This window comes from Dendrobates tinctorius, unplaced genomic scaffold (genome assembly GCF_039654945.1).
Source record: "Dendrobates tinctorius isolate UK_male_01 unplaced genomic scaffold, ASM3965494v1 ptg000116l, whole genome shotgun sequence".
Lineage (NCBI taxonomy): Eukaryota > Metazoa > Chordata > Amphibia > Anura > Dendrobatidae > Dendrobates > Dendrobates tinctorius.
The window spans coordinates 38,223,174-38,247,698 of record NW_027361784.1 but is presented as its reverse complement, the minus strand read 5'-3'; the positions used below and the strand labels follow the sequence as shown (position 1 = coordinate 38,247,698).

The 24,525-nt window shown below is 46.6% G+C and overlaps 1 protein-coding gene across 1 annotated transcript in view; it reads left to right on the top strand.

Annotated features, from left to right (window-relative positions):
* Positions 1-7,419: 7,419 nt before the first annotated feature.
* The window catches only part of ZFAT (zinc finger and AT-hook domain containing), a 241,332-nt gene continuing 224,226 nt past the window's right edge, over positions 7,420-24,525 (top strand). Inside the window, exon 1 of the mRNA XM_073590374.1 lies at positions 7,420-7,472. The gene's annotated coding sequence lies outside the window, so the exon portion shown is untranslated. The remainder of the gene's footprint in view (positions 7,473-24,525) is intronic.

Sequence of the window (24,525 nt, the reverse complement as noted above, 5' to 3'; positions counted from 1 at the left end):
AGCTTTAGGAGAGCAGGAATTCAGACAGGTCTCCAAGGATCCCACAGAGAAATCACCCGCAGGGCAGAAGGGCGTCGACAGCCTTATATCCAGTCAGAAACTCCACTCAGCCAGTCATCATCATTAGTCTCAGATGCCTGATAATCAGGCTCACTACCTTTCCTTACCAGAAGAGGGAGTTCCTCGGGCCTCAGTGTAGAAGGGAAAAATGAACTCACAACAGTGGAGGAGGATGGCGCTTTGGGCTTGCTATCTGGGGTCGGCTTAGGTCTTTTAGTTCCAGTGAAGAGAAACCTTAATGCTTTAGAAGAAGACATTGTGGAAACTTGTATAGCTTCCAGCTTTGTGGGAACAGTTTGGGGAAGGGTCTTCTCTGTTCCTCATGACTGTCCCTAGTCCTCCATAAAGACATGGCTGGGGGAGTTTGATAGGAGCTATTATATCTGCAGAGGGGTTGACTCCATATAAATGTCTATGGATCCAGAAGTCATAAGAGCTTCTGTAGGCGTGATGTGGAGGGGGCACAATACGTTTGTCTATATTGCTCAGATGATGGAACTTCACATTGCTGGTCATGCTACTTGATTAGAGATACAGGGCCGGAGTGAGAAGACAGAAGCCGCAAAAAAAAGATATAAGCAGTGGCACGGACCACAAAAACAACTACGCAAGTCTCAAAAATGTACAAGAAATCTTCTCCTTGTGCTCCTTTATTACAAAGAATTAAATTCTTCTCTAAGTTGTCACTTATTCCTGTTCTTTTCTCGTAAAGGATTATGTTACTTCGTTAATGGATGTAACTACGGCCAAAGATCTGGGCCCCGATGTCCTTCATCTTGCACTTGGCTTTGGCTGACGTACAAGTATTAGGAGTTATGGAATCAGATAAGCTCCAAAACGCAATGCCTACCAAGTAAGTGCCTGGGCCAAGTCTGGTTGTCTCGCTCAATCAATCGAAAGCCCTATAACATTGTTCAAAGACGATGATGCAGAAAAGTAACCTGAAGTTACTGGGCTGCAAAACACTAGCCCCCATCCTGCCTTCTGCCATATTATAGAGGTGTCTTCTTTTGTGTCCTTCAAGTCTTCTCAAGGAACCAGGACTTAGGTGCAACTTCTACCTTTAAGCCTCCAATATCTGCATCACAGAGATGATACACAACTGTTCGGTGGAACCTGCATTTTAGGTAAGAATTGTCTCTCTAGATAAAAGCATCAAACTGTCATCTAATGTTCTTGTAATAAGCTACTCACAAAAATAGTCAGAGGATCATGACCTTTCACTTATAGGGATATTGCTTCCTGGTGGTGCCTGTCTGGCCCACAGGCTTTGTGCAGCCTGCAGAGCTTTAGCACCAGTTGGTCTTCCCATTCTTAATATATGATTTTGTTGATACAGAGCAGAAAAAAACGCAACAAAAACTAAGCAAAATCTGCTTTTTGGAGGCAAGTTTCTTACTTTCTTAGTGCCAGGAGAGCAGGTTTTGCCCATGTAATAATGTGCAGGAGCTGCGTATGTCACCACGGAACAGATGGACCAACAGTTAAAGGGGAGGTTCATTTACAGGGAATAATACAGGCAAAATAACGGTGCAGTATTGATATGGTGAGAACAAACACTGGAAACAGTCAAAAAGAAATAAACAGGATTTGACAATCTTATCAGGGGTTTTCCTATGAAGGCACTTATCAGTCTGAAGAGGTCTTGATTGAAGAGTCACTCTTCTCTCACGTTGGTGCTGAATCACCAGCAGCAGCGCTTGTAGTCTGTAGTCCTTCTGTACTCTGTGTCTTTACATTCCTCCACTGAGGTCTCAATGGTTAATGCTGGAGGCAGAGGGGGTACTGGGCAAATGGGGTCTCCTGTTATGAATGGGTCACCGAGGAGGATAGCTGGACCAGGCTAAGCCACCAGAAAACCAGAGAGGTTGGTAACTAAGCGGATTGCAGACCCCTGATCCTATCCACACAACTAGCAGCAGCCGTGGAGCGTACCTACGATGCCCTAGACGCCTAGGCACAGCCGGAGAACTAACTCAACCTAAAGCAAGAGAAGGGGAAATCTAAACTGCCCCAGAGCAGACCCCAAAGGAATAGATAGCCCCCAAACATATATTGTCAGTGAGACAAGATGAAAACACAAACACAGGTAGGAAAATAGACTGAGCAAACGATGGGGCCCACACTGACTAGACAGGACAGGAAAGGAAAGACACTGTCTGCAATCACGCAAAAACCCTGAAAAATCCAACACGTCTGATGCACAAAAACACTGAAGTCACGCGACTTCGCCCCCACTATATCAGCACTCTGGTATATACTGAAAGCAAAGCAAAAAGAGACCAATATAACAGGGGACAGAACAAACTGACACAAACAGTAACATATGGGCGGTGATCCAGCACAGCCCCAGCAGGAGCAAGCTGACCCGCACAAAGCAGAGATAGACAAAACCAGGTCAAAGGCAAAAAGATTAGCAAATTAACCACTTAGCTGAACCATGCAGGAACAGAGTAGGAGACATCAGACATGAGACCTCTGAAGGCACAGGAAGAAAATCACCAGCAGGGATTAAAGGAAGTCAGCTGTCTTAAATACACCAGTCAGAAACCCCAATCATCATCATCATTATCAGGTGGCAAGCCTCTATCAATCTGACCAGCTCCACTACCTCCAGTAACCACCAGAGGGAGCCCAGAAAGAGAACTCGCAACACCTCTGTCAATCTGACCAGCTCCCCTACCTTCAGTAACCACCAGAGGGAGCCCAGAAAGAGAATTCACAACAGTCCCCTCTGCTCTGAGTCCTTTATCTAAACACAGCAGCCTCTCCCAGGGGAAACAACACTCCGTCCCCTGTTAGATCTCTCAGCACGGATCACTGCCTCTGCACGTGCTGCTGTCTTTGCACTTGACAGATACGTCACACGGGGGTCAGGACACACCTCATCTGTCACTGCAGACTCCAGCTTTATGTGGTCATGGGCTACGGTCTCTGCTTTGACCTCAGTCTTTATACAGGCCTCCGCTTCTCTGCGGGTCTCAGTCTGTCCACAGGGGTCAGGGCGCACCTTTGCTGTCTCCGCAGTACACAGTCTCACGTACTTACAGTCTGCCGTCTCTGTGCGCGATACCCCGATCCTTACTCTGTGACCGGGAGCTCTGTCTCTTTCCCAGTCTGCGTCAGCATCCTCCCCCGTCTGCTGCCCAGGCTGCTCTGAGCAAAGCGTGCGCTGTTTTCCGGCTCTCTGCTGGCTTCTTGTGTCCAGCCCCTTCTTTGTCCCCCGGGGAACCTGCTGCACTGTTCAATGGTTCCAGGCATGGAGCAGAGGAGGCAGCCCTCTCCTGGCTCTTCCTGCACTTCACCCCCTTACACCTAATGAAAAAAACGCATCAAAAACGCAACCTGAGAACACAGCCTTAGGCATATGATTAACTGCTGCACTGACAATACTTGTTAAATATATGCATGACCAATAGTTTAGAGTGTGCCTAAAATTAAAATTTGGATTTTGTTTTCCTTTCCTTATTTCTATTGTAATGATTTCCAATAGATATCTAATTGGCTCTGATCACTGTGCCGTAACATCGGTTGCCTGTTACTATTTTATATGAAGTTTTATTTGAATAATTTTGAATAAATCTGTGATTTATTGGAGTTGCATTGCACTTTCATTGGTCTCCCTGGGATTCTGCACATTTCCTATGAGAGTCTATGTTTATTGGTTTCTCTATAATTGTATGCAACCATAGGATTATGAGTTACATGGATCAATATATGGATTATAAGGGGAATCTGGTGTAGAATCTTTACACTGGGAGTCTGGTCTGGGGTCTGAATCATAGAGTTGTCTGGTCTGGGGGGGTCTATATACAGGGGAAAGAATATGTATGAATGGGGTCTATATACAGGGGAAAGAATGTGTTTAAAGGGGGTCTATATACAGGGGAAATAATATGTATGAATGGGGTCTATATACAGGTGAAAGAATGTGCATAAAGGGGGTCTACATGCAGGGGAAAGAATGTGTTTAAAGGGGTCTATATACAGGGGAACTAATGTGTATAAAGGGGGTCTATATGCAGGGGAAAGAATGCGTTTAAAGGGCATTTATATACAGGGGAAAGAATGTGTATAAAGAGGGTCTATATACAGAGGAAAGAATGTGTATAAAGGGGGTCTATATGCAGGGGAAAGAATGTGTATAAAGGGGGTCTATATACAGGGAAAGAATGTGTATAAAGGGGGTCTATATACAGGGAAAGAATGTGTATAAAGGGGGTCTATATGCAGGGGAAAGAATGTGTATAAAGGGGGTCTATATGCAGGGGAAAGAATGTGTATAAAGGGGGTCTATATACAGGGAAAGAATTTGTATGAATGGGGTCTATATACAGGGGAAATAATGTGTATAAAGGGGGTCTATGTAAAGGTGAAAAAATTTGTATAAAGGGGATCTATATACAGGGAAAAGTATGTGTATAAAGGGGGTCTACATACAGGGGAAAGAATGTGTATAAAGGCTGTCTATATACAGGGAACAGAATGTGTATAAAGGGGGTCTACATACAGGGGAAAGAATGTGTATAAAGGCTGTCTATATACAGGGAAAAGAATGTGTATGAATGGGGTCTATATACAGGGGAAAGAATCTGTATAAAGGGGGTCTATATACAGGGAGAAGTATGTGTATAAAAGGAATCTACATACAGGGGAAAGAATGTGTATAAAGGGGGTCTATATACAGGGAAAAGAATGTATTAAAAATACACATGTGACATGCACAAATGTGAACACATCGATCAGACAATGCTCACACCACCCACTAACTGAGATACAACAAGAAAACACAGAATGACAGATTTGCAAAAATACTCTGCAATAAAAAATGGCAGTAATCAGCAAGTGCTGGATAACAAATACAGGGTATTTAGTCGATACGTTTTTTTGCGCAAAAAAATGTACACCAAGCTGCTCCACCACGTCAAGGTAACCCCTATTGAAGCAGTCCCTATCTAATGTATTAAAAACCTGAACATGTGAACAGTGTCTAATATGAACAGGATTCAGACAGGCCGCTCCCTAGTATGGGCTTGTGGTCTGAGACAGCTCTTATGTGCACGTTACACAAGAGAGGGGTGGGGTCTCCCAAACCATGCTAAGCAAGGAAAAAAACGGATTAAAAACACACATGTGACATGCACACATGTGAACACGTCGATCAGACAATGCTCACACCACCCACTAACTGAGATACAACAAGAAAACACAGAATGACAGATTTGCATACTAGGGAGCGGCCTGTCTGAATCCTGTTCATATTAGACACTGTTCACATGTTCAGGTTTTTAATACATAAGATAGGGACTGCTTCGATAGGGGTTACCTTGACGTGGTGGAGCAGCTTGGTGTACATTTTGTTATCTAGCACTTGCTGATTACTGACATTTTTTATTGCAGAGTATTTTTGCAAATCTGTCATTCTGTGTTTTCTTGTTGTATCTCAGGGAAAAGAATGTGTATAAAGGCTGTCTACATACAGGGAAAAGAATGTGAATAAAGGGGGTCTATATACAGAGGAAAGATTGTGTATAAAGGGGGGTCTATATACAGAGGAAAGATTGTGTATAAAGAGGGGTCTATATACAAAGGAAAGAATGTGTATAAAGTGGGTCTGTATACAGGGGAAATGTTGTGTATAAAGGGGGCTATATACAGGGGAACTAATGTGTAGAAAGGGGTCTATATACAGGGGAAAGAATGTGTGTAAAGGGGTCTCTATACAGGGGAAAGAACGTGTATAAAGGGGTGCTCTGTTTTGAGGTCTCAAAGGTTACATTTTTGAGGACACTGTCTTTGATCTGTACTTTTTATGAGGTATGGGTTACATTTTAATTTCAAGGATCATTCCCAAAATAATAGGTTAGGAGAAAAAATAATTTGGGAGTCTGACTGCTGGGATCCCCATAAATTCCAAGACTGAGGTTCTAGAACCCGTCTCTGCAGAACCTCGCGTAGAATGGAGCAGAGCTGCGCACGGTCAACCTCCATTCCATTCATTGACTATGGGTTGGCCAGGAACAGTGCTGTACCTGGCAATTCCTAAGGGCTCCTTCAGATGTCCGTGACCATCGGTGTGATCTCGGATGACAATGCACGGACTGGCCGTGCGTCTCTGTTCCCCGAGTGTGACAGACTCATAGAAATAGATGGAGCTTTCACGCTCGGGGTCGGCAAACACGCGGCCAGTCCGTGCCTTGTCATCCGAGATCAGACCGAGTCTTAACTATCAGGACCCTGCCTCTGGTATCTAGAGAGGAGCCACAGACAGAGGGTCCGGGCCATTATTACTTCTGTATCATTGTGGATGGGTTTCCAGATGTTTTCTCCACAATTAATCAATTGTGACTTTTTTTTGAAAAGCGGCTGAATTTTGGCATAAATGTCCTTCAGTCGCCCTTCCCCCCTCCCTCCGGCCCTCCTGAAATTTTGCATCATTTTTAAGGAAGAACATGGGACTTTTTGCTCTTAAAAGTCACAAGTAAAAGACAAAAAATGAGCATTTTTTTTTATTCTTCACTAAGTTCGTGAACCTCAGACGCCATTTTGAAAAATTTGACACAAAAAATCCCACCGATGATGAATCGGGGCCAGCAAGTTGCGCTGTCAGACCGGGCCCATCTATACATTGCACAGTTGGACGTTGCTATTTGCAGAAATCCACTCAATCATGGCGGACACTGGACAGAAAGGGCTTTAGCGTTTTGCCGGTACGTTTCCATTATCTGGTGCCACTAGGAGCTTCACCAGTTTCATAATTCACCCCTCGAAGACCCTGCCAAGAGGGTTTGTAGGTTATCTGGTCCATAAGGGCTTGACGCCAAGGACTACAGAGGCCGGGAGTACCCAGAAGCTCACGTTAGACCCTCTCGGCTGGTCACAGTGGTGGCCAGTGTCCAACCCCCAAAGGGGCAGTTCAAAAACATGGACTTTGAGCTTATGGAGGTGATTGCCTTCATCAAACTACAGTTTAGCTTCCTAAACAATGGCTGTTTTCAGTAATAAATCTCCCACACCCAACATCCAGGCAGATATGTCAGTAATAAAGAAACGAGACCCAATAAGTGTCCAAAATCCCAAGCAAATCACCTCTGTGCTGACATTCACAGGGCCACTGAGCTCCAACAAAATGGCGCCCGTACAAAAGACATCCCAGTAACAGCAGGCGCGCGCTCTAGCTACCGGCCCAGCCAATCAAAATCCGCGGCGTTTTGACGGCTGAAGAGACACGCGCTGAGTTTGCAGCGTGGCGATTGGCCGATAGAGTGAAGGTGGGCGGGGCTGGAAGCTGCAGGGATGTATATTTTGCAGGGTTACACTGTAACCTCTCAGCTTCCGGTACTCGCGGGGTTCAGCTGAGCTGCGTCGGGTGGTCACAGGAGGGCGAACCGGGGCCCTTACAGCCGGGGCAGGTACGTGTGTGACGGGGAACGGCCACTGTGTGTCCCCGAGCGGCGGGAGACGAGGGCGCCTCGCTGCGGTGCTGGGTAGTTAGAGGCGCCCCCTGGTGACAGCCCTAGCGCACTGCGCCCCGCTCCGGGGCCCATGTGACCTCCTGCAGCGGCAGAGATGCCCCGGAGTCTGGAAAGTTCCTCCAACTCCTGAAGGTCTCAACTTCCCCGGGGCCGCGCGCGGCTCTGTCTGTCCTGTGCACAGAACCGCCGTGTGTGAATGTGGGGGAAGGCGCGTGTGACTGCTGCGCCCTCCGCTGGAGGCGGCTATGGCTGCAGGGGGCAAAGCTCCTGCACAAGGGGGGGGGGGGGGAGTCAGGACTCATTAGTGCACCGCACAAGGGTGCTGGATGTATGGGGGCTGTGATCACTGAGCAACCCGGGGAGGCAGCAACATCCTCAAGGTCACAAGTGGCTGAATGTTCTCTAGTTGTCCTTGTAACAAAGTCGTATCTTCTACTATATTCCAGAGCTGCACTCACTATTCTGCTGGTGCAGTCACTGTGTACATACATTACATTACATTACTGATCCTGAGTTACATCCTGTATTGTACTCCAGAGCTGCACTCACTATTCTGCTGGTGCAGTCACTGTGTACATACATTACATTACTGATCCTGAGTTACATCCTGTATTATACTCCAGAGCTGCACTCACTATTCTGCTGGTGCAGTCACTGTGTACATACATTACATTACTGATCCTGAGTTACATCCTGTATTATACCCCAGAGCTGCACTCACTATTCTGCTGGTGCAGTCACTGTGTACATACATTACATTACTGATCCTGAGTTATATCCTGTATTATACCCCAGAGCTGCACTCACTATTCTGCTGGTGCAGTCACTGTGTACATACATTACATTACTGATCCTGAGTTACACCCTGTATTATACTCCAGAGCTGCACTCACTATTCTGCTGGTGCAGTCACTGTGTACATACATTACATTACTGATCCTGAGTTACATCCTGTATTATACTCCAGAGCTGCACTCACTATTCTGCTGGTGCAGTCACTGTGTACATACATTACATTACTGATCCTGAGTTACATCCTGTATTATACTCCAGAGCTGCACTCACTATTCTGCTGGTGCAGTCACTGTGTACATACATTACATTACTGATCCTGAGTTACATCCTGTATTATACTCCAGAGCTGCACTCACTATTCTGCTGGTGCAGTCACTGTGTGCATACATTACATTACTGATCCTGAGTTACATCCTGTATTATACTCCAGAGCTGCGCTCACTATTCTGCTGGTGCAGTCACTGTGTACATACATTACATTACTGATCCTGAGTTACATCCTGTATTATACTCCAGAGCTGCGCTCACTATTCTGCTGGTGCAGTCACTGTGTACATACATTACATTACTGATCCTGAGTTACATCCTGTATTATACTCCAGAGCTGCGCTCACTATTCTGCTGGTGCAGTCACTGTGTACATACATTACATTACTGATCCTGAGTTACATTCTGTATTATACCCCAGAGCTGCACTCACTATTCTGCTGGTGCAGTCACTGTGTACATACATTACATTACTGATCCTGAGTTACCTCCTGTATTATACTCCAGAGCTGCGCTCACTATTCTGCTGGTGCAGTCACTATGTACATACATTACATTACTGATCCTGAGTTACCTCCTGTATTATACTCCAGAGCTGCGCTCACTATTCTGCTGGTGCAATCACTGTGTACATACATTACATTACTGATCCTGAGTTACATCCTGTATTATACCCCAGAGCTGCGCTCACTATTCTGCTGGTGCAGTCACTGTGTACATACATTACATTACTGATCCTGAGTTACCTCCTGTATTATACTCCAGAGCTGCACTCACTATTCTGCTGGTGCAGTCACTGTGTACATACATTACATTACTGATCCTGAGTTACATCCTGTATTATACCCCAGAGCTACCGTCACTATTCTGCTGGTGCAGTCACTGTGTACATACATTACATTACTGATCCTGAGTTACATCCTGTATTATACCCCAGAGCTGCGCTCACTATTCTGCTGGTGCAATCACTGTGTACATACATTACATTACTGATCCTGAGTTACATCCTGTATTATACCCCAGAGCTGCGCTCACTATTCTGCTGGTGCAGTCACTGTGTACATACATTACATTACTGATCCTGAGTTACCTCCTGTATTATACTCCAGAGCTGCACTCACTATTTTGCTGGTGCAGTCACTGTGTACATACATTACATTACTGATCCTGAGTTACCTCCTGTATTATACCCCAGAGCTACCGTCACTATTCTGCTGGTGCAGTCACTGTGTACATACATTACATTACTGATCCTGAGTTACATCCTGTATTATACCCCAGAGCTGCACTCACTATTCTGCTGGTGCAGTCACTGTGTACATACATTACATTACTGATCCTGAGTTATATCCTGTATTATACCCCAGAGCTGCACTCACTATTCTGCTGGTGCAGTCACTGTGTACATACATTACATTACTGATCCTGAGTTACCTCCTGTATAATACTCCAGAGCTGCACTCACTATTCTGCTGGTGCAGTCACTGTGTACATACATTACATTACTGATCCTGAGTTACATCCTGTATTATACTCCAGAGCTGCACTCACTATTCTGCTGGTGCAGTCACTGTGTACATACATTACATTACTGATCCTGAGTTACCTCCTGTATTATACCCCAGAGCTGCACTCACTATTCTGCTGTGGTCGCTGTGTACATACATTACATTACTGATCCTGAGTTACATCCTGTATTATACTCCAGAGCTGCACTCACTATTCTGCTGCGGTCGCTGTGTACATACATTACATTACTGACTCTGTATTATGCTCCAGAGCTGCGCTCACCAGAACTCTGTAATAAAAAGCTTTGACACTGTTACAATCCTCCCAAAACTTTTTCAACTCTTGTGCTATGTGCACACGCTGCGGTTTTGGCCGCAGCGGATCTGCAGACAGTGTACAGTACAATGTAAGTCTATGTGATTTACAATCTGCTGTGCACATGCTGCAGATTTTTAACTGCGGAAAAGCTGCGGTTTTGAATCCGCAGAAGGAAGTGACATGTGACTTTTCTGTGGATTCTGCTGCAGTTTACCTTCTCCTCCATTGTAGAGATGATAAACTGCAGACCAATCCGCAGCGTGTGCACTTGGTGTTGCCCAGCTCTGATAAAGTGGGTGTGATGGGATTGTGCCCCCCATATAGTGATCTTATGACATGCTGTGGTGGTCCTTGTGCAGCTAATCTTATTTCGGTCCTGACTGTAGTAAGCCTTGTGGAGAGGCATGTGCCTTTTAGTAAATCGGAACCCTCTGACTCCAACATGCCCCTCACTGAGACCAGCCTGATGAAGGCCTGGTTACCTCTCTGATGGAGATGCAGCTTGAAGCAGAGGCAACAAGACCAAAGTTATAGGAGCACTGTCTCCACCACCTGGATGTGTCACCAGACTCCTGAGGAGACCATTGGTCAAAGAGTGACTGCTTAGGACTTGCAGTAAGACTTGGCGGTGGCAGCACTGAGGTTTAATTTTGCACAATAATGCTCATCTTATACTCTGAACGTCTCTGTTTAAACTCGAGTGTCATCTCTACTGAAGAAAATAACAAGAAGTTGACTCCAAGGCATACAAATAAGTTACAGAACCTTGAGGGCTCTGTTCTGTGGAGCGATGAAACCAGACTGGAGCTGTCCTGTCCTATAGCTCTGTTGAATGTCTGGAGGGGCAAGAATGAAGCAACTGCTGAAAAGGAACAGCGCCTACAGTGAAGCATGGTGGTGGTGGTCCTCTGCTTCTTCTAACACTAGAAACCTGTAGCTTGTGGAAGAAAAGATGGATGTATCAGGAAATCCCAGGAAAAAATGTCATGACTCTGTGCTGACGCTCAGGTGTCGTTGGAGCAGGATAAACAACTTTGCCTGTAACTGGGCATTACTTATCCTGTATTATACTCCAGAGCTGCACTCTGACTGCTGGTTATCTGTAACAGTATATTCAGTCAGATATCCTCCTCCTTTTCTTTCTCCGACATTCTACCTGCACTGATGCATTGTAACAAATCACCAGGAGAGACTTGTGCTGCTTCTGTTGAGCTCATGGGGGGGCGGCGGCGGCTGCCTGCCAAGAGATGAGAAATTCCTGCTCCGAATACTTAACGAGTGCCCGTACCCCAACACTCTAAGAGGATCGTTAACTGGTCTGATCGTGTAGAAACTGATTAAATTGTGAAATAATGGCTGCAAAGCTGAGATTCTTTTAATATACATTTTGCCCCCTTTCTGTTGTAGGATATATACAGTTGTCATTACAAACACTTCCAAATCTTCTCTGCTGACAGTCAGTGTGGGGAGGTTGAGGGGCGATGGCACAAAGACATCTGGAAGTTTGTGCCTCCCTGTGCATGTGAGGCTGGGGTTACATGGTGCCGTGGCAGGGTGACCGTGGTCTTGGTCCCTCGGAGAAGATATACATATAAAGTACAGCAGTTGCCCTGCTAATTTTCCAAGGTCAGCCCTTTATTTGCAGAGGTCCCAGTCTCGCTGCAGTCTGCTTGCCTGTCCTCCAGCACAGCTGTATAGCTGTAGTCTTCAGTGTGGCGTTGTCACCGCTTCCTGAAGGACGTTCTTCAGTGTCTGGCTGTCTGCCAGGAAAGAAAATGGGGGAATTGGTTGTGTGACTGTAGTGCCCAGGTATGACGGCTCCTGGTCTCGGTGCACTTTGGGAAACTGCTCGTGTTATATTTTTTTTTTTTTTTTTATTCCCACCCCCCCCCACTACCCGGTCACGGACTTCCACATTAGTTACCCTTTTTAAATCGCACATTTGTGTGCTGTGCCTCCATGTTACTACATAATGCTCCTCTTGTGTGCAGGGTGAGGAATTTACCGGTGGAGCGTGTTTGCCGCTTGGTCACATGGCTGACAAGGAGCCGCAGGTCTGCCCTCGCTTCACCTCTGCCTGACACGACGTGTGCACATACCCTCAGAGTTGCACAATCTAAGTATATGCTGCCTCAAAAAAACATCAGGTGAAATAATGCTGCGTGAAAAGTCCCCTCGCCCCCCTATTAATGGGCGATGTAACTGGCGCCTTCATCTACAAGGAAAATAAATCTCACTCCCTTTGCTGGTACAGCAAAAAAAGCACTGGGGGTGAGGGGGTACCCTACATCGCTTTCTCAGTGTGTGCACCCCCCAAAAACGCTGCACGTATTCTAAAACGATGAGGCTTTAAAGCACAAACTTCACACCAGATCACGAAGCAGGCCAGGGACAAGGTTATTTTTAAGAACACTGTGTGTGTGTGTGTGTGTGTGTGTGTGTGTATATATGTATGTGTATATATATATATTTTATGGACTTTTCAGGACAGACTGTGCGACCCTGTTCAGATCTTACAAAAAAGACGCTGTCCACTACTTGGAAAAACTCCTCATACCCCACACTAGGCCCCGACCGCCATGTTTAAAGTTTCTCTATTATCGCAGTTCTGAGTGTGTGGCTGACAGCTGTTTCGCATGAGTCGCGCTTCCTCTGAGGCTTAACTTCATACATCACTATCCCCTTGTATACAAAACCTATATAAGCACCATTTATTATCGGTATGTACAGGGGGCAGTGATGTATGCTGTTAGGTCTCGGAGGAAGTGTAACTTCCACGAAACGTCTACCAGGCACTTTGTTTCCACATTCTGTTATGGAACCGCAATAAAGCAATGCTGTAAATGTGCGGTGGTGAGTGTTACATTCTCTTTTTATTGCTCAAATTTGGGGAATCTCACCCCCCCCCCCCTACTTCCAGTTGTATACAGTCAGGCTTGTGTCCTCTCCGGCCTGGTGCTGTCAGCTACGTGCAGCGCACACTAGCTATGACTCCTGCTACCTGCACCGGCTGTTAATTAACCAGCTCTACAATCACTCCAGTCGCTCCCAGCAGGTCAGCCGTCTCCATAGTAACACGTCTGTCATCCATGAAGGCTTTACATGTGAGTAGTTGGCAGCCGTCTCCGTGACTTTTAATAAACCTTTCCCAGATGCCTTATTCCAGCGCCGCACAATCTGAGATCTCATTCACTCGTCTTAAAGCCAAAGTGCGGGAGGACGCAGAGTTTATAAAGTTTCCTCGGTGTGTTTTTTTTTTTTTTTTTTTTTTTTTTTTTTTCCATTGTGTTGGAGCAGTGTGTGGCAAAACGATGGATCTGTTCCCACGGGGAGGGAATTGAACATCTTGTCGTGGGTTCAGCCATCTTTATTATGGCCCTCATTGCATGCACTCTGCTCTTATCTACTAATGTGGACAAATTGTGCTGATATCTATACTTAAAGGATTGTATCATTCCATAAGGTGTCTAGCAACTATTTGAAGGGCTGTTCCAGCCTTAACACTAGTGTCCCATCCATAGGACCAGCACCACCATAGTGTCGGTGCATCTTACATATCAGTTTTTTGCAATCGGTCCCAATCCATCAATGTGTAACTAATGTACTGGATCTGTTTTTATATGACGGATCCGTTGCAGGAGCCTTGCTGCAGGAATTAAAGGAACAGAATTCTAGAGAATCCTGCATCCATAGGCTTCCTTTATAACCATCGACGGATGGCGCTGGATCCATCGCTGTCCGCCTTTTCAACATAGACAAAAAAAATGTTACTATGTCCGTTGTATCCGGGTGACGCGCACAAAAAAACTGATGTGTGAAAGAGGCCTTAGAAGGTATGAATTTTTCCAGGACGTCCTATCCTGACAGCACCATGGGGGTTGTCCTTCATCGCAGGGACAAGAAGTGCATGAGAGGTTAAAAGGTCCCCTCCCACTCTCAGACTCCAGTGTTTTTCCTGTCCCTGTAAGGACAGACACGAGAGTGCCGCGGAGGAAGATGGCCGCAGCATCCAAGAAAAGCTTACCGACGGGCCAGAGGGATTGGGGTCAGACACCAGCTCTCCCGTCAGATGGTCTGAGGCGGCACCCCCCCCCCCCCCTAAGGGGGTTCTCCGCCAGGCATCCCGTGGAGCGCTGCTGTGGGACTCAGAGCCGCTTCCCCTTAGCGGGGCTCCCGCCTTCACATACCGCATCACTTCCGGGTGCCAGATGACAGCTTCCGGTGGCATCCCAGTGCGGCTGGAGCAGCGACAACTGAAGCGGCAGACGGCGTGAGAATCAATCGACCCACTCAAGACAAGGTAGGATGATGGGGTGGGTCAGCTGCAAGGGACACCGCCATGGAAGGCGCTGTGGAAACCCAGCGATCACCCTGAACCACCAATGTCTGTGTAGTGAACAGGATGGACATACTTAAGACAGGAGCTTTAACCAAAAAGCTCCTGTGCTTTATGATGGCAAAAGACAGCACCGACTCCTGCAGCTTCAACCTCCAGGAAACCAGGCAGATGTAATACCCGTCCGTGCCAGCATGACTGCATTTGTCAAAATGCCTAGCGTTAGCCGGGCAAATCACCTGGACTGATGTCTCTGCTGGGAAGGAACCTCTGTGGCTGCAAAGGATGGGAGACCGCAGAGGACAGGGCTTGAGATTCCCCCTGTGCAGTGGGGGAAACTTAACGCCTAATACATCTATCCCACGTGTAAGTCCGCAATCGCAGGTGGCACGGAGCTGAGATGCGCATAGGGGTCAGATAGGAGGTCCACACTTCCGTCCCAGGACAGCTACCTTCTCAGTCTTCCACCCCACACTAAGAGGTGTTAGGCTGAGCAGCTGGCGCTAGTCAGGTGTCAGCCGCTAGGCGGCCAGGATGAGAGTCCTGTCGATCATCGGACAAGTATAAATCATCCTAGACTAATGGGAGGACGCTGAGAAGCGGCTCGTTGTCTCCTGAGACTTAAGGCTCTCCTACCGTCAACCAGGTTAACACTTGGGATGGAGTTCCTAAGATTGACAACCCAGGGGGGTGTCGAGGAACACTTCAATTCCCTTCGAAGATTCCTCTAGCCTCCAAAGACCCAGGGTCAAGAGGCAGGGGCTCCTAAAGAGGGCTTAGGGCACATCGCAGACCCATCTGCTACCGGTCGCCAGATCCACGTATCTAGGATCAACCAGTTGGAGCAGCCACCGGCCATTCTAGGCTGAGCGTAAGTGCATTCATCAGGCGGCAGCCGCTGAGCAGCTTGAGCCTGGGCTGGGACCCAAATGGGAGACAAGCCCATGCTTGGAGGTCTGACAAGTTACAGGGGAGACCCCTAGAAGTGATTTTCTTAGAGGACCTTTCCTTGGGAGAGTTGCAGCTAGATTCCTGTTGGACGCTTTGGCCGTACCAGTGTGTTTGCGGCTAGGAATAATTCTTTACCCAAAATGGCTCACCAGGCATTATGGATGAAGATCTGGTCAGGGGTTTACCAGTTGAAAAATAAGGTGCCATACCTCTTTCAGACAGGAAGGTAGTTGGACCGGTCTTGGATACAACAAGGAAGAATGCCACTGACATTAAAAAAAACGGTCCCGTGGGAAAGCAAAGGTTTTCCCTTCAGAGGCCCCGTCCTTTCCAAAGGCAGGAAGATAGAGGGTAAATCGACTTGCTGGTATCACCAGAAGGGGTGTAGAAGACTAGGATCCCCCTTCTCGCTCAGGACAAAGTTCCTCAACAGGCAGTTACACCATACTGGTTGGGGGGGTGCCTCAAACCACTTCCTGGAACCAGGGGCTCCTGAATACAGATTCTCAGTGCTATACCCACAAGTTTATAAACCCCCCCCCCCAGCACTGTTTGTAGTTACGAATCCCGGCCCAAAACCCTTAGACACTATATGGGCAGACGTAATAGATCTTCTAAGATCAGAAGTAATGGTCCCGGTTCTAGGAACACCTCCGGTGGAGAGTTGGCCCATTATAAATTTTAGAACCACTAAACCAAGGGATCCGATACAAAATTTTGAATGGAGTCCCGAGACCTCCATTTCCCGAATAGATCAGATCGCCACAACAGGCACAATAGATCCAGAAGCGCATACTATCACGTTCCCATCCACCCTCACCCTCAGAGGTTCCTGCGGTTCGCACTGGAAATGGGAAGCGGATACTACCATTTTAGTTTCAGGCTCTGCCTTTCGACCTAGCTTCAGCACCCGGGGTTTACGAAGCCGATCGCCAAGATCAGGGCACACTTAAGAGGCAGCATACCCATCGTGCCACACCTGTAGGACTTTTTCAGCATCAGAGCTAAGAAAACAACTCGATGGGGTAATCGCCACGCCCGGAGACCTAAGATTGGATCCTGAACAATGCAGCCCGGTACCCAGGAAAAATTCCTGAGAGTCTCATTAGATCTCAAAACAAGAATCTCATTTATCGGAAGAAGGAAAGGAGGCCATCAGGAACAGGGTTCGTCAGCTATGGCGAGATCAAATATCCAAAAGACTACATTAAAGGTCCTAGAGACCCTGCATAAAGTGGAACCAGGCTCACACAGGAGTCTACAAGGAAATTCAGTCAAATAGGACAGAACAGCAGACCGCTCTGGACAAAGACTCGACTGTTCCCAGCCCTAAAATCATCTCCGACAGGGAACCGGTCACAAGATCCATCAGCCCAGGGGGACCTCTGATTCTATCACCATACAAGACTATCATCACGGACGCCAGCAGTAAAGGGGGGGGGGGGGGGGGCCATCTGGAAGGTACCTTCAAGGACATGGCCAGGAAGCATCAGTTCAGTCTTCAAACTATAGAGAGCTACGAGCAGTTGGGAGACACTTAAACAAAGCCGGTCGAGTCCACAGGGCCAAATTAGGAAAGCCAGGTCAAACATTGTAACCGCAGTATCTTTCCTATGCCCCCAGGGGGAAAGCTTCAGGACCTGACAGCCCGCATCTTCACCTGGGCAGAGAACAGGGTTTGCTCCATATCAGTGATACACCTGCAGGGCCCAGGAACAACATGGCCGACTATTTGAACAGACAAGAAGTCTGAGCCACCGAGTGGGAAGTGAATGAGGAGACATTCATAGGCTTACACCATCAGTGGGGAAACCCTCAGCTAAACCTCTTTGTAGCTTGGTGTTCTTCCTTGTCGCAGGGATTCTTCTCTCAGTCCAGCAGACCATCCAAAAAAGGGGTCGACTCTTTGAATCGGAGATGGAGTGGGGGACTGCTATATGGGTTTCCCCCTATTCCTATAATACTGAGAGGCCTCAGAAAGATCCAGGGAAAAGGCGAGTGACGCTAGTAATACTCTTCGGGCCCAGGTGAAGTTGGTTCCACCTCCGGAAGAAGACGGCTCAGGAAGGACCGCTCCATCTACCAACGCCAGAAGATCTACTTTCCCAAGGCCCAGTTCGGCACCCAAATCTGGGGAACCTACAGTCGGCAGCATGGATCCTGAGAGAGGGATCTTAAGATCCAGAGGTCTCTCCGACAAAGTGATCTCAAAGATGCAGACCAGCTGTAAGCCCATTACGAGGGCAATCTATCATAAATCTGGGAAGTTCTGCTCAGAAGGTGGTAGTATCTCCATAGATCGTCTCACCCAGATATCTCTCAAATCCTTGACTATCCCCAGGCAGGATTTAACAAAGATCTGAGTCCAAAGCACATTGGAAGTTCAGAGAGCAGCTTGGAGTACTTTAATTCACCTTGGCCTCTCATCCAGGGATGGCTCGTTTTACAAAGGCCATACAGAGATTAAGACCCACAGTGCTCTGGGGGACCTAAATCTTGTACTTACCGCTCTACGCAGACCCCCATACGAGCCGATATCAGAGATAAATGTCACAAGACTTACAAAAAAAAAAAAGAGAAAACCGTGCTTTTGGTAGAGATCTCCTCAGCGAAGCGGCTGGGTAAAATCCAGGCCCTGTCAGTCCAGAACTCCTGCATTCAGCGATTGCATAATACTAAAATGGAACCCAGGATTCCTCCCTAAGGTAGTATCTCCCCAGAACTTAAACCAGGAGATAGTCCTACCCTCATTCTGCCATCCACGGAAAACTGAGTAAGATTCTCTCACTCATTTTGTCAGACGAGTGGTCACATGCTACTTGGAGGCCACTCTGCAGTGGCGGCAGGACGTAGAATTGTTTATCCAATACAATGGTAGAATAAGATAAAGGCGCAACTACGCACACCCTGGCAGGGTGGATAAGTCAATTATCTCAGCATACGACACTGAGGGATTACCTACCAGGGAGCTTAGAGCTTATTCCACTAGGGTGATGGCCATGTCATGGGCAGAGAAGGCGGGAGCCTCAGTAGCGCAAATATACTGGGCCGCCACTTAGTCTACACTTGACACTTTCTGTAGACACTACAAATTGGACACACTAGCATCTAGCCAGACGACCGTCGGTCGGAAGATGCTAAAAGCAGTAGTCCCACCCTAAGCGAGTGCCTACTTTGGTATTCCCCATGGTGCTGTCAGGATAGGACGCCCTGGAAAACAAGAGATTAGAACTACCAGTAATGTTATTTCCAGGACTCCATCCTGGTAGTTCCCTCCCAATTTGTATTCGTAATAATATGCTTGTACTAAATCTAAATAAAAATTGCATCCATACTGGTGTGGTACTTGGAAAATCACTGGAGTCTGAGTGGGAGGGGACCTTTTTAACCTCTCATGCATTTCCTGTCCCTGCGATTTAAGGAATGAAAACCCCCATGGTGCTGTCAGGATGGACTCCTGGAAATAACATTACCGGCAGGTCTAATCTGTTTTTGGTGAGACTGGGCTCTAACCTGAGGGAATGTACAGGGAAATGCTTGACTCCAATCCAGAAGAGTAGATATTCCATAAATCCACCGCTTGGACATACTGGATCCTCCAGAGATGCTTGGTCCCCCTCTAGTGCTGGGATAAGGTGTTATCTGAGCATGCTCAGATAACGCATTATCCCAGCACTTTCGCTCATCCCTAGGCCCCTCCTAATCTAGACTTCAGTTCAGATCAAAGACAAGGACCCCTTCTGTTGACTAGGAATTCCTTTTAATTGGGTATAATGATATTGGGGGGGGGGGGGGGGGGGGGGGGGTTTCTTCCCTTAAGCAAGCTAATACCTTAAATTTGGCCTTTGTGCAATGGAGATGCTAGTAGGCCCCAGACTGTGGAGAACTTGTTGTCTCCAAAAAAAGCCTCAATTCAATCAGGTTACTGCATTATTCTGATTATATAGCGCCATCAGATTGTGCATTGCTTTACTGACACTGATGTCCCCATTGGGGCTCACAATATAAGTTCCCTTTCAATATGTCTGACGTGGGGGGGCGGGAAGAGTACGTACAATCTCAATGTGTGAAACCAGAGAACCCCACCCCCAGTGCTGCAAACCACTGAGCCACCCTGCTACCCATATAGTCAAGTGGAAATGGTCATATTGCTTCCAATCCCTGGAAACTTTTCCAAAAGCGAGCCTGTCTGGAGTGTCCATGCCCCATTGTGTGACTGATCCTCCCATTCATGAGTGTTTTTTCTTCTTTGCAGCTTGTAGGTGATGGGTTCAGATGTCGGCCCCGGATTATTAGTCTGTTGCTGTAAACATCCCGACTGGAAGCTTTGAGACTGAATGCAGCTTTCAATCGGATGTTTGCTGCCACCGGCTATAAAAAGTCTTAAGTGATTGGTGGATCTCTTCTGCAAGTCTCCTAGGTGCCCACATAGCGGAGTGACATGGCCACATTCCCGCTGATTATCGGAAGATTCTTGAGTTTCCTGAATCTATAGAATTAGAATTCGTATATTCTCCCAAGTTTAGAAATTCTCCACCTTAGCGGTTGTTGCGTACAAGTTCTTGCAAGTATCAGTCTTCTGGTAAGCAGAATAGAACTGTTCTCCTGACCCCTGTGATCTCATGCTCGGCTTTTTTTTTTTTTTTTTTTTTTTTTTTTTTTCTTTGAGGTTTGCACCCCTCATTAGTATAGAGGTCATGTCTCTTAAATGGTCATCCCATTAACCTGTAGGGCTGGCTGCCTCCTCCTACCTACGTTATACTTCTGAGATTGTTTTCTTTCGTTCTGCAAAGCCTATAATTTTATTTTTTTGCCTGGATCACAGATGCGAGAAACACAGCCGAGTCTCGCACGTTAATCCCCAGCACTGCCGCCGGCACTCGGGACCCGAGTATGAGCCTGCATGTATTGCGATGCGGCTCTGCGCCTGAGTGCTAGAGGCAGTGCTGGGTATTAACGAGAGACTCTGCCGTGTTTCTCGGATTTGTGTTCCCGGCCTTATACTTCTCCCATGGAGCATTGGCGGCAAGACTCGAGTCAGCTGGCTTCTGTAATGAGACCTAGAAGAGATGCTTGGTTGTCTATTAGAGAATGGAGAGACCAAAGTGAGTTTGCAGGAGTGCTGGATTTCTCCTGGTTCTTGTCGCCCCAGGTTATAACCTCCTGGATCCTGCCCTCCTGTGATGTCCACATTTTCTGGATATTCTCTTCTGATGTATGAGAGGTCCCAATGCCCACCTCTCGGTAGGATGGGTGATTACTAACCCCTGTTTCTTGCAGTAAAGGGACTAACAAGCGACAGCTTGGTTTGTTTAGACAGCTGAGATCTCCCACTTCCCTGCACACATTTACTTCACAACAGTCTCAATTGTTTCCAAATCCTCTCATTTCCTCCCTTGCAGCCTCCACGCGTTTCACTTTTCAGCTGCTCCACCTACAACAAACGTGCTGGCACCCATCCTCCTGCAGATCGCGTCTTGTCCCGATGATCCAGAAGCTTCTCGGAGTTAGTTCCTGTAAACATCCTACACTCAGCTCTGCTGGGATCCGGCTGGGCGGAGGATGCTTACCTGAGCTGATCTGTGACATCCAGCACCAGAGATCTGGCCACCGACGCCAAGCTCGCTCTTCTGTTTCCTGGGAGATTCCGTGTAAACACTTCATTGGCATCTGTTACTATTCATGATGAGTTTCTGCATGTTTAATAAAGTAATGTTCTGCTTCGTAATCAACACGGTGCATTGGATTTAATTATGCAACAGTCGTGTGTGTGTGTGTGTGTGTGTGTGTGTATATATATATATATAATCGATCGGAATCTGTGGTAAGGGCTAACTGCACAACACTACAGATGTGCTATTGTATATAGGGGCAGTTATATTCTTATACCTAGGGGGCAGTATTACACTAGTTATTATGATTCCACCCCTCGGTGCGTCTTGGGACACAGGCACTGACAGTTCAGTCGTCCAGTTTGGTGCAGGGGAGTGCTGAGCCGTCTGTCTTTTTTTGACTGCTCAGCTGTCCAATCTGAGTCTGGGAGGTGCTGAGCTCCCTTCAGGTGTTCCCTGTTCCAGTGACTACATGACTACTTAAACTACGACTGGCAGCTGGGCCAGATGGCTCGGTTAAGGCCGGAGTCACACTACAGTGAGATACGGCCAAGTCTCGCAGGTTAAAACCAAGCTCTGGCGCCGGCACTCCAGAGCGGAGCGTGCGGCTCCTTGTATTGCTGCACGCTCCGTGCCAGAGCTTGGTTTTAACCTGCGAGACTCGACCGTATCTCACTGTAGTGTGTGATCCCGGCCTAACACTCTGATGTGCTTTGCTCCACATTAGGCTGGAGTCACACTAGACGTGTGTGTGTGTGTGTGAGATTATATATATATATATATATATATATATATATATATATATAATGTGTGTGTCTGTTTTTCACGGATGAGAATCGCACAAACGTTTCATGAACAGTGATCCATATGTCATCTGCGTGCAGTGGGAGGATGTAATTTCCTCCTGTCAAAGTATTCGTATGGCATCCGTAAGGTGAGATTTTTCTCGGCGGCTTGCAAAATGGACATATAATGGGTCTGTAGCCTCAAATATCCGTGAAAACATATAACTAGGAAAACCACACAAAAAATGACAAAGTGGACTTTATTGCCCAATGGTGTGGCAATGTTTCGGCTTGAGAAAGGATGCTATATCGAAACGTTGCCACGCCATTGGGAAATAAAAGTCCACTTTTTTTTTTTTTTTTCAGTCTATTGTTGGTAACATTGGATTATTGGTTTGGAAAGCTTTGCACATCATTTGAGGTCATATTTTGGTGCTATTCATTATATATATATATATATATATATATATATTCATTCAATTGTCGGCTTCTGTAAAATCGTTACCGAACCTGACAGGATGAGACATGGCTTACATATAGTAGACCATTGCATATGTGTTAATTTATGTATGTCCCTCACTAATGTTAGCGGTGTATGTTAAATTTTGGAGATGTAGGTGTTAAACTAAATGTTTAATTCACGGAAAAAACTGGTGTGGGCGCCCACCCAATTTTATCTGCCAGAGGGCAAGCCAGTGACTGAGGGCAGATAATAGTAGCCCCCCCCCTGGCTAAAAAAAAAAAAATCCACCCCAGAAAGGGTGCAATTCTGGCACTTACCCACTCTCTTCCCATTGCCCTGTAGTGGCATAAGGGGTTAATGTCACCTTGCTGTTGTAAGGGGACATTAAGCCTGGTTAATAATGGAGAGATGTCAAAGACACCTATCCATTATTAATACACTAGTCTGAAAGGGTTAAAAAAAACTACACAGACATTAAGAATAAAAGACTTTTTAGGCTATGTGCCCACAGCGATTCTAAAGCAGAATTGCACACCCTGCTCCCGGGAAAACGCATGCATTTTTTTTGATGAGCCTTTGTCAAGTGTTTTTGCCCATATAACTGGTATGCGGAATATCGCACACAGCCTAAATGAAATTAAACACACAACTTTTCCATCTTATTTAACATCCAATCGAAGCCATCTTTCTCCTGTAAAAAAAAAAAAAACATATCCCATACCTGTCCACTGTACAGTCAAGTCCCATGCTGCAATCCATCTGAAGGGGTTAAATAGTTTACAACCGGGAGCAGTGCTAATGCGACCGGCCCGGCTGTATGCCACTGAGAAATGATGGAAAAGCTGCCTGCGCAGCCTCCCAGCTTGATCGGAGATCATTAGTGTGGGCCAGAGTCTGAATACTTTCCCACGCTGTCAGTTCAACGTGGGTCAGGCGGGGAGTCTGCGCAGCCTCAGTGATGTCAGCGCTGGGTTTGTCAGACTCTGGACTTTATCCTATTGACTACCCATTTGTATTGCCCCTTTTGCTATGATCCACTATCCTCCTGGTATTATGATCTCGGACCGTTATCTGGCTGTTTCTTTGTCTCTGCCCTCTGTTTAAACCATACTTTCCTGGTTAGTGACTTTGGACTCTTTGACTATCCTGACCCATGGCTTGTCCCTGTGAAGTGACCCCCGCTGCACATTTATAGGCTTGTATGTTATATTCATGTTTATCAACCCCAGGATGCAATAAACTCACTAGCAGGTTCCAGCAGCCCCCATGATAAAGCAAAATACTGACGAGACCGCACACCAACCGTTCATGCGGAGGGTGGCTGCTTATTATAAAGGCACGCCGATGAGACTTGTGTAGGGCTTCAGTCACACAGATACATGGAGTTGACTGGCTTATAACCTACTAGTGATGCCCATACCATTAGCACAGACAGGATATAAGTGCACCACATGAGGACAAGTAATGGTCAATATTTTGTCCAAAATAAGTTTGCAACCGTCGAAGGTTCTCACTGTCTTGCAAGTTCCTACGTTAAAATACAGATGGGCATTCAAAAATTTAAAAAAAAAAATCTTATCTCCATTAATGAAGCATCAGTTTGCATTCTTGAACACGTCTCTTCACTCCCTATGAGGCTATGCTTTGCTTTTCCAAGAAAAAAAATGGAGAAAATTGACTGAAGCAGCAATTGGGCTTCTTGAACCCAAGGTTTTTTTTTTTTTGTTCACAAACTTTGTAGATTGGAAAACTTCCAACTAATCTTTATTACAATGACCTGTTCTGCTCCGGTTTATCATCTCCTCCTACCTGTAAGATGCAGTTAAACGTCTCTTGATCCCTTAATAAAAGCTGATCGGTGAACAGATGGTCGGGTAAGTGCGTCGTTCAGTCACATTTACTGTCATCGAGTACAAAATGTTCTCTTTTCATTGACGACGATCAGTGTGAATAT